The following is an 11,296-nucleotide window of genomic DNA, read 5'->3' on the forward strand; positions in this document are numbered from 1 at the left end:
CAACTAGGACAACCTGGCTGTGTCCATACTATCCAAGTCCTTCAGCCTCCAGAAGAAGGTGACCTCATCCAAACTGCCTGTGGGGGAAGGTACCTTGTTCGTGTGAACTTCCAAGCTGTGAGTGGAGACTGTTTGGGACAGCGCTAGATGACCTGGGCCAAAAATTGTACCAGGGATCATTCTAATAACTGAACAAAACAGAAGGCAAATCCCAGGGGCCGAACACTGTCTAACTAGTGTAGATGTATCCTTTAAAACCTTCCCATCATCACTAAGAACAGATGTGGATCGTTTTTTTTCTGGACTACTTGATTTTAGCTTACGGGTAATTCTCTCTTCCCAGACAGAAAGAAAAATGTTCATTGCCTATAAAAACTCTGCTGAATTGGAGCACATCCACGTCTTTCCTTTGGGTTAAGCTTATAATTTCATTCCTATGACTCATAACCTTAGCTACCCAAATTTGTTGACTTCCAGCTAGATAGCCAAAGGTGGAACTTGGGACTGTAAATACGGATTCCTGTAGACTACAGCTATGCAGCTTAGGACCTTTCCAGGAATCTCTCTTCAAACCCAACAGCCTTACCTGGTCCACACTGATGCGGTCAGTACCTCCCAAGAGTATCCCTCTGTGTTCCAGCAGAGAAGAAGGGAACATCTAAGGTACTACATTTGGTCTTTTACCACTGCCTCCATGCATACTTCATTAATTGCTTGGACTGCAATGAAATAAAGAGTTGATACGAGATTCTCATCTACTTAGTCATTCGTTAACTTCTGATAAAACTGAGCTTTGTCTTCTTATCTCTCTTTGCCAAACAAAGAGGCCAAGGCCAGCAAATGAACCTCATCCTTCACACTCCTCACCTGATTCAATCAGTCACATATTGTAGTTGATCATTACGTATTCCGGATAACTGCTTGTCCTCTATTCTGTGATGTAAAATGTTTGGTACACTAACCATTATTTAATTGGAAGGCAGAGAAGAGACAAAGTTTCACAAATGCCATATCTTTCTTATTGGTTTCATGAGAGTAAATGTAGCAATAACTTAGCAATGTGTCTGGTTCACAATCAGCCGGAATAAATATTCTCTCTAGAATGAAAACAAATCTTTATCCTCAATATATAGCCATTATGACTCATTTTGCATGGACCATTGTAATACATAGGTTTTCCAGTGAACAAGCATCTCCATCCTATTTTTTATCATTATGATTTCTGAATCCTCAAAATATGAACATGGTCATCCTTCAGAAAGGTTTGACCCCAACCTGCTCAATTACACAATTCAGGTAGAAGGCCTAGCCCTTACTCATGGATGCTTTACATTTCCTGGGACCTGCCTCTCAAATAGATCCATTATCAGCTTTGCTCTTCTGGCTTATGTATCTGCTCACATCCACCAGACCTTTTATTTGGAAGACGATGGCACTTTCTTTGGAACAAGCTTATACCTCTAGCCTACAGTCCTTAAAGCCACTGGAAGAATTCCTAATTACTCACCAAATCTAAGGGGAAACGCAAGCTTTGCAAACTCTGAAAATCAACTTTAGAAACTTCACCATCAGTTCTAAAAATCTCAATTTTAGGCTGATGGCTTCATTGTGCAAATAGATCTGTATTCATTTGGTAGTAGTGATAAAATTCGGATCTCATTTGTAACAGCATAATTCTCAAAGCGGATTTAGTTAGTCCTTACAACTATTTTTTCTGGTAGAGGGCATAACTTTATATTTACACATATCTAACAGATTATGACCCACCTACTCCAGTGCTTTGGAGCATTTTTGCTTTTTTCCCACCTACTCCAATGTTTTGGCACCACATGTATTTATAACATTATGTATACAGTAAGCAATCACACTGCAAAATAGCAAAGTAACTCCAAAGAGTAAGTCATTGCCAATAGCAAAGAACTGTTTATCTAAAAGAGTGGTTAATGTTCTGAAATACTGAGTGGTTAACAATACTTCAAGTGGCTGTTGAGAGAATGCTTGTATTTACTCAGAGGTCAATTATTCACTCATAAATTTCTCAGTTTAATTTCCTTGTAGTCTATTTCCTCTGCTACATATTCATAATCATCTTCTCATAAGTTCTCCTACAGCTACTAATTATTCTCTGTGTTCACCACATACACTTTTGTGCCATATACACGGTGAATATTAATTTCTGTAGAGCAGAGATTTTTTTAATTAAAGTAATGTTCTTTAGAAATAAATGCAATAACCATCAACTAAACTTAACAAATAAGGAAAAGTCATTAAAAAAGAATGCCAATCAAGATGCTGAGCTGAAATTCAAATGACAGCAACCATGCCTCTGTTGTTCCAAGAGGTTGATTTAACCAATATAAAGTCCACTGGTTTTCAGTAAGGGAACCATTCACACACATTACCTTTTATTTCTCTGGAAGATGCAGTTACCAGCTCTGTACCGGGAGCAATCAAACAGCATCTCTGCATCATCTGGAAAAAGGTGTGCTCCATACAACGTACTTCTGAGAAATCAACAGAGAAGACATCTCAGACGTTGCGTGGTGTCTTCACTCCTCCACGTGAATAAGATCGGGTACAGCGAACTGAAGCTTTGAAATACGTTACTGAAGATAGAGGCTCATATTCTCTGTGGACTCAATACTATTTACTTCTACAGGAGACAATCAGGAGTTGCTCATTTTCTATTAATATCTTCAAAATAAATTAATAATAATAATAATAATAATAATAAAGATACACGAGCCTTTTAAGGCCTGCAAGGGAGGTGTTTTTTTTTTTTTTTTTTGCATCAGCACATCCCTACTCTTTTTAATAAAAGTAGGTGAGAGGGAAGGACACGGTCACCAGGATATTAGGATTAGATTAAGAAAAGTAGTCTGGTGGGTCTTACAAAGTCAGTACATCGGGTCCTGGCTTCAAAGGACAAGGTTAAGAAACTTGCAGCTCTGGAACTGGGTATCCAGCTGTTGACTGCAGAGAGTTACAAGCTACTGAGGACTGAGCGGTTACACGGGGTCATTACACGCTGGAGTTACACTTAACAACAAAAAAACATACTTTAATGCGCATCTTGCCAATTGTGTTTTAAATACCAATTTGGCCCTTAGCAGGAAAAAAAGAAATAGTAACTTCTGCTGTAGAAAAGTCTCTTGTTCCAGGTGTTGGATTGCGTCCTAGAGCTATCACACAGATCTGATTTCCAGAACTGCAGCTAGACACACAAAACTCCCATTAAAGTAATTGATTGCTCCGTGAGCTTAATGCTTCAATATCCCAGGTTCTATACATTACAATACAATACACTATATTATAATTTATAACAAATACCACTAAAGTCAGTTGGCACTGGCTAAGTAAAGACCAAACAGAGGATAGATATTAGAGGCCAGAAAGAGGCACAAGGGATATGGTAGAAGGCAGTAGCCAGCTGTGCAGAGTTTAACCTGTCTGTGATATTTCTGTGCGGGCTGCAAGCAGAAAATCCCATCCTATTATCTCCAGAGAGGGAAGAAGGAGCGTGAAGAGAGAAGGGTGAATTATTAAAGGATAGGCCAAGTATGACTGAGAGCTTATTAAAAAGGGAGGAGGATGGGTAAGTGCAGAAACAGCTTGCTAGGCTGGTTCTATTAAAATCTAAGGCCAGATCCTCTGTAAATTAGCATAGCTCCATTGACTTGGGTTGACTGGTTGACTTTTCTGGCTTTATGGAAGTTTACCAGCTGACATTTTAGCCTATTAACTTGAAGCATTGCATGTTTTCCTGCGAGCTTCATCTTTGTTTGTTCTGCCCTCCACTCTTTTTTCTGCCAGAACTGACAAAATTCTTCAGCTGAAACATCTGAGGAACGACATCTCATCAAAGATGGACGTTTCCATGGAAATATCTGTTTCAGATGAATCTTTTTGGGTCTTTCACAGATAAAATATAAATAAGTGCTTGGACAAGTTTTCAATAAATCAAAATAGAAACTTTGCTGGAGAAGCTGAAATGTTGTTTGGGTTGCATTTTTCCTCTCCTTTCTCTAATAAACATACAATGCCTGAAGAAAAGAAATGACCAAAATGAAAATCTGCTGAAAACTTGCAAGAGGAGACAAGACCATATATCAGCTTGTTCTCTCACAGATGCCCACATTTCTAGGCCTAGGGGCAGGATGAGATGATGAAGAGCTGGTGGCAGCGAATGCAAGGCAGAGGAGGGAGAGAAAGTGAGAGGTAAGCATTCTGGCTTCCCTCTAGATGAGGGCCTTTCTTTTCTCTCTCTCTTTCCCCTGCTCCTCCCTTCCCACTCATTGCAGCTAGTGCCTCAAACCGTAATCTGCTGGGAAAAAAAAAAAATAGCAAGCTGCACCTCCCCTGCACCAGCCGTTGCCGATCGAGAAATCCTCTGACATGAATCTAGAGGGTTTTTTCTTCCTCATCTTGAGCACTGATTTAATCATACAAATAGACTGACATTTAATCATAAGGGGAAGCACATTCCAGGGTAGAAACTACTGTGACCACTTCTCAAAGCATGATCCCAAGGAAGGACTGGCTAAGGAAGATGATGCACTCAAAATGATCTTACAAATGAATACAAAAAATAAAATGCAAAGTTCTGTTTAAATGATGCATATGTAGTCTGACCACAATGGAAGTTGGGTATCTATATCCCTGAGAGTCCCGTTGGGAGTCTCAGCCAAGGAATATTAGAGCAGGAATACATTGAGGACTCTGGAAACATCTTATCACACCCACATTACCCTAAGTAATCCCATGCCCCAAAACAGTTGGGGAACCACTCTTGGAGAAATACCTAGTATGCACAGAACCAAGGCTGGGCTTTACGATACAAAGATAGTACTGGATACAGAAGGCTCAGTTCTCAGAAGAATTTCCAGGGCTTTACCTTAACACCTCTACCCAGAAAGCTCTCTGCAAATGAAATGTGCCAACTGAATCAGTCTCTGCTTCTGGAAATGCAGTACCAGCTTCCTTGGCACAATTCAGAATAGCAAAAATGTAAGAAGCCTCCCACGACTGGGGAAGAGAGCTAGAGCTACCAGCTGCTCTGAACATTTGTAGAGGAACACTTGGGGACTGGGCTGCAGATACATGAATATATTCCACTTTCCAGGAGCCTGAAGTATGTTTGGCAATATACAGGAGAGAACTGCTGATGGTGTGAAACCTCAGTGGGGAGGTTGACTAGAACAGTGCATAATCCTACACATGGATGAATACGGTCATATTTTATTGCTGTGTAGAAGATCCCATAAAGAATGTGTCACTTTGAGTTACTCTTCCCACATAAAGAATAAAAGATACGTTTAAATCAGTGCTTAGCTCTAGGCAGGACTTAGCTGCTGACCAGAGTGGATATCCCATCTGATGGAGCTAAGGAAAAGACACGCAGATTTGTCATCTCTGCCAAGTGGTTTTGTACGGAAAGTGCTACTGCAGAATGAGACAAGAGCTACTAATTCTGGTGGAGGCAAACTCCAGCTTTTCCTGTGAGCTAGTTAGGTGAGGTCAGAACAAAAATAAATAAATAAATAAAAAGAAAAAGAAAAAAAAAAGCAAAAAAAAAAAAAGCTTGTTAAACTTTAAACGCAATGAAAACCGAAGAGATTGCACTAGGGAAAGGTGTTATTCAGTGTGTGTGTGTGATGGGATGCCAGAATCTGGCTCTGAATAGTTTTGATTAACAAACCCGAGTTTGAATTGTTAGAGAACTGTTCATTTCGTTAAGCCATTATTCATGGCCTGTGACTGGTCATAAGTAATGTTCTGCATCTTGATGAGAGGATTGAAGCTTACACTGGAATGATGAATGCCTGACAGCAGATAATGAATAGTGTACTTCCCCCACAATTCACAAATGCTCTAGGGTTTCTGAATTGTAAGCTACCAGGCCAACTCACTGAACAAGTACATTGAAATAACATTCCCAAGAGCAGCAGGATTTCAGCCCTTTCTCTATGGGGTAGAGCTTTATTTCTCTAAATCAAAGCAGTATAGGTCAAGCAGGTGTCCTAGAGCTGTTTGTTGGTTTTGTGTCAGGCCCAGGCAGCCTGTAAATACAACAAAACCCCTCAGCCTCCAACTCGGCCTTAGGGAAAGAGCTGGGGAGGTCCCTGGGAGGCCAAAACCCAACTCTCCCAAGTACTGTCACCCCACGACCCACGCACTTCCACGTGTAGTTGGAGCCGCATGAATACTTGCAAATAGTGACCACACACTCACGGAAATAGCAGTCAATGGAAGCCAAGTAATTCATTTATCAATATATTGGCCAACAGACTGTCTTCATTATTTAACTATTCTGGTAAAAGCTAATTCATAAAGAACTTAAATGGTACATGGATCTTGCACAGGGCCTTCGGCCAAGGGGAAATTTCACACAAAATGCCAGGCAGTTCAAAGTCTTCTCTGCATGTAAATAGAGCAGAGCACACTTCTGCTACACAGAGCTGCAGGATGACTAGCCAGGGGCAAAGCATTGCAAATGAGGCTTGGACCAACACATTGCAACACTGTTTTCCACTTTTATCATAGTCTCTAAACACCAGTCTGGCTTGTGCCCAGAAATATATATCTCCCCAACTGAATGTAATGCCAGTATGCAAAGAAAATGTTTCATTTACTGACCAAGGGAAATTGAAATGTGGAATCAAACGAAGCTTGGAGAAAATCACCTGAGAACGTTAAGATGAACATTTGAAAGACAATCACAGGCAGAGCACTTTACCCATGACAGACAAGAAAAATTTGTTTGGCTTGAGATATTTGTGCTTCACGGGCTGATCTTTCAACCAAGCTGAAGAGCCAACTAATTGAATTTAATTGGCATATCAGTCTCCAAAGCGGTCAACACTCTGCAACCGTGTGAAGTCTGTTGCTGTGGCAGGCCTGCCTACACATCTTCAGCTAATAATGCCACAATCTATTTGCTTCCACTTACGACCATGTCTCTGCTAGCTGTAAATGACAGCAGTGGCACTCATTAAGTTGGTGGCTTGGGACAGGCTTCAAGTTGGGAATGGCTTATGTGAGAATCTCAGTTCAGCAGTACCCTGCTGGGGTGGTGGTGGCTACAAAAATAAACAAGCAGAGGCTTCCCACTGACCCACTGACACAGCATCAGTTACATTTTCACACTTGGCACCTTTTGAACAAACGATTGCACTGCGGTTGCATGAGGCAATAGTACACGCTCCATGAGCCCTTTGTGTCTGCTCACAGTGCTGAGCTCTTGCATCCCAGGGGGCCACTCAGTGCCTCTGCTTCTGATGGGTGGGTGATAGGACCAGGAATTACGGACTTCGTCTATCTTCCGGGAGCAGTGCATAACTTACCACATTATATTTCTTCTTGTGTCTTTACTGGGTTGATTTTCAAAATCTTACAGGATATTTTCATCTCTGACTGGAGAGGTAGCAGATGGGGTAATACCAACCCTGACAGAAATTGCCTGTGTAATCTCAGCTAAATTACTCTTTCTTTGCTTGTTTTCCACATGAAATCGTATTTTCTTTCTCCTACAATTAATCTAGCTCTTCCCCTTAAATTGCAAATCTTTAGGCTGTGGGTCACTTCTGATTACATATTGTACAGAATCCAGTGTGGTGAGACTAATTTTGGCAAGATTATTCAAGCATCTTGAATTCACCATCAAATATTTTTAATAATCTCAGTTACATCCGAAATTGTCCCACATAAAGTTTATTCGTAAGGTTTAGACTGTTACATTACTTGTAAATATTTACCACAGAGCTTGTTTCATGGCCCTTTTCATAAAATCATAGACTCATCCAGTTTAAAAAAGACATTTAAGATCAAGTCCAACCATCAACATGACCGACCAAATCCCATCACTAAAATATGTCCTTTGATGTCACATCCACAGATTTCTTAAATACTTCCAGGGATGGGGACTCCACTACTTCCCTGGGCAGCCCATTCCAATGCTTGTCCACTCTCTCTGTGAAGAAATTCTTCCTAACGTCCAGTCTAAACCTCCCCTGGCACAACTTGAGACTGCTTCTCCGTGTCCTATCGCTTGTCACCTGAGAAAAGAGACTGACACTCTTCTTGTTGCAACCTCCTTCCATGTAGCTGGAGAGAGCGATGAGGTCTCTCCTCAGCATCCTTCTCTCCAGACTGAACAACCCCAGTTCCTTCAGCCACTCCTCTTAACTCTTGTTTTCCAGCCCCTTCACGGGTTTTGTTGCTCTTCTCTGGACATGCTTGTGCAACTCAGTATCATTCTTGTAGTGAAGGGCCCAAAACTGAATCGTCAATGCTCTGCAGGAACCTCCTGGACTGTTTGTGCCTAGCTGTGTGGTATTCCCAACAGATACCAGAGTGGTTGGAGTCTCCCATGAGAACCAGAGCTTGTGATTGTGAGGCTACTTCCAGCTGTCTAGAAGGCTTCATCTATTTCCTCTTTCCGATCAACAGGCCCGCAGCAAACTCCCACAACAGTATCAGCCACAGTAGCCTGCCCTTTAATCCCTGCCCCTAAACTGCCACTCACTCTTCAGCTACCCCCAGGCAGAGCTTGATGCATTCCAGTTTCTCTTTCGCATAAAGAGCAACTCCACCGCCTCACCTTCCTGGCCTGTCTTTCCTAAAAAGCACACAGCCCTCCGTGACAGCATTCCAATCATGTGAGCTACCCCACCACGTTTCTGTAACTGCGATGAGATCACAGCCTTGCGACCACACACAGATTTCCAATTCTTCCCGTTTATTCCCCATGCTAGGTGCATTGCTATACAGGCATTTCAGGGAGGTGATCGAGACTGCAGGTTTCCCAGGAGGGGTGCAGGAGGATTCTCCATAGCCATGTCCTGCACTCGCTGCCCTGGCTGCATGCACCCACTGGAGGCATCCTGACTTGTTATTTTTTGCTGCCTACCACACCCCCGAAACTCTCCTCTTCCCCCATTTTTTCTAGTTTAAAGGAAAGATTTTCTGTCCAGATCCCGCTGCAAAGCCTTCCTGCCCTCAAGCAGATTGACAATCCCACCTACCTTGGTATTGTCTGTGAACTTTCCTGAACTTTTCACTCGATCCCCTCATCCACATCACTGACAAAAACGTTAAGCTGGCCCCAGTACTGAGCCCTGGGGGATGCCACTGGTGACCAGCTGCTGACTGAACTCCGTTCACTGGCGTTCTTTGAGCCTGGCCCTCCAGCCAGTACCTCAACCAGCTAACTGTACGTCTGTCCAAGCCATTCCAGCTTTTACTGGAATACCACTTTGACAGTGTAAACAGGATATTACGCCAGACTGTTTGGGGATGGTTAGTGTCTTCTGCTTTGGGAGTCACCAGGAACCAGTCAAGCAGCAATACCTCCACAGCTTTGCACAGTCATGAAAGTAAAGTTATGTGGAGCTCCTGGGGTCCACTGGGCTCCACCTCATTATGCACACAGCAGACACAAACACTAGAGAAGAGAACGATACTAGTCCTAAGCACAGACACAGATCTCCGTTAAATTATCTCTGCATTTCCAACATCTAAAGCTCTTTTCCCCAACAAATACCACCAAATTTCTTCGCAGATTTCCAGAAACAAAGTACTGAAGTTCACCTCAAATTTCAAATGCCCTGTGAGGAAATGGCCAGAGGAAAGTCACTAGGATTGAAGCGTTGAAGGTTGTTAGGAGCTTTTGTTCAAGGACTTCCTATTTCCTACCCTTTCTGTGGCTCATTTTCCTTTCCTCTACCTTACCACATCCTCCATCTAACCCTTCCCCCGTGCGTACAGACCTCACACGTGCCTAAGGCTCCCTTTCATAGTATCTGCAGATACTCTCTCTTTTTCTCACTCAAGCCTACCCATTTTGACTCCCATTTCTCTACTTCCAGCCATAGGGACCACCCCACCAGATCAGAAACGCTCTTACACATTCTTGACACTCTGATGTTCCACCAGCAGCCGTGTGAACAAAATTTCAACCACACAAATGGTCACAGAATGGCAAGTAAGCATAGATCCAAAGACTTCAAAGAGAATTTGTGGTTTTCATGCCAGCATTTTTTGTGGTAGTCATTCACTGCTTGTTAGGTCTAGATCAGCCTTAACCAATCAAGCCGCTTCACTTTCAAAAGCCAGCCCATAATTAAAAGAAGAAGGCCAATAGACTCTCGGTGATGATGCAATGATGTGTTCTCAGGTGCTCTTTTAGGCACGAGGCCAAAAGTTAAGTTACCATTTGTGCAATTTTAAATGAATGGCATAAAATTAAGCTAGAATTTCTCATTGCAATTCCTAATTGTTTTGACTTCATTTTTTCCAACAGTCAGCAGGATTTTCTTCTGAAAAGTCCTTTTTAAAAAAAAAAAAAATTAGCCGCCTACCATAACTCTCAGTTTACTCTGATGACTGCACATCGTACTTACAAGAGCTTTTGCGTTCCTCACTCCTCCTTTTCTGTTTCTCAACAAGGCCAAATTCTACTACCTTTATTCGTACTACTGCCTTATTTCATAGCTCCCACTGATGATTTCAGTTCAGTGACTCCTAGAGGAAATTAATACCCCAGTGTGCCAAGATGACCTGGAGTCCTCGCCTAGGGCTGTTTCAGGCCTTTGTCATACCTTTCCTATCCACAGTTTCATCATACCACGAAGCAAGGACTTTCTCACAGCTCATCAGATTGTTCCCTCAGAATCAGTACGGAGACACCTTCCCATGTTTACAAGTGCTTAATGGGAAAGCATAGCCTTGTCACTAATGTGGCATGCCTTTGCTCTTATTACTTTAGCAATCCCGTCATGTATCTATCAGTAAGAATGGTATTTATTGTCCTGTTTCAAGGAGGCAAACTTTGAATGTGCTAATGGTTGTGGTGGTCAACGCCTCACTGAATCACGTGTTGATATTCCCACATTTGGGGGATAAAATGCACACTTTTAAGAATGGGTACCAGCAGCAGAAATGAGAATTCAGAACAAGTAAAGCATTTAAAAGTATGCACCTTATAGAAGTATAGAAGCATCAGATACTTATCCTACTTCCCTCCAGTTAATTCCAGACTATTTCCAGTCCAACCAATTCAGTAGATTGCTTGTCAGTATTGTGAAGATACCCACCTGAGGTAGGGCTTAGTTATGTAGCCTCTTGTTGGAAATCAGTTGGGATATTCTCAAGTATCAATAAGAGAGCAAAATCAATTGACTACCAATTGTGTCACAGAAAGAATACCAAGAGCATAAAGTTAAATACCCTAAAGTGAGGGAACGACAGAGTTAAGATGGTCATGACCTAGTCTGGAAAGGACAAGCTGCTACACTTG

The sequence above is a fragment of the Anser brachyrhynchus genome (assembly GCF_964034855.1).
Source record: "Anser brachyrhynchus genome assembly, chromosome: 2".
In the NCBI taxonomy this organism is placed as follows: Eukaryota; Metazoa; Chordata; class Aves; order Anseriformes; family Anatidae; genus Anser; species Anser brachyrhynchus.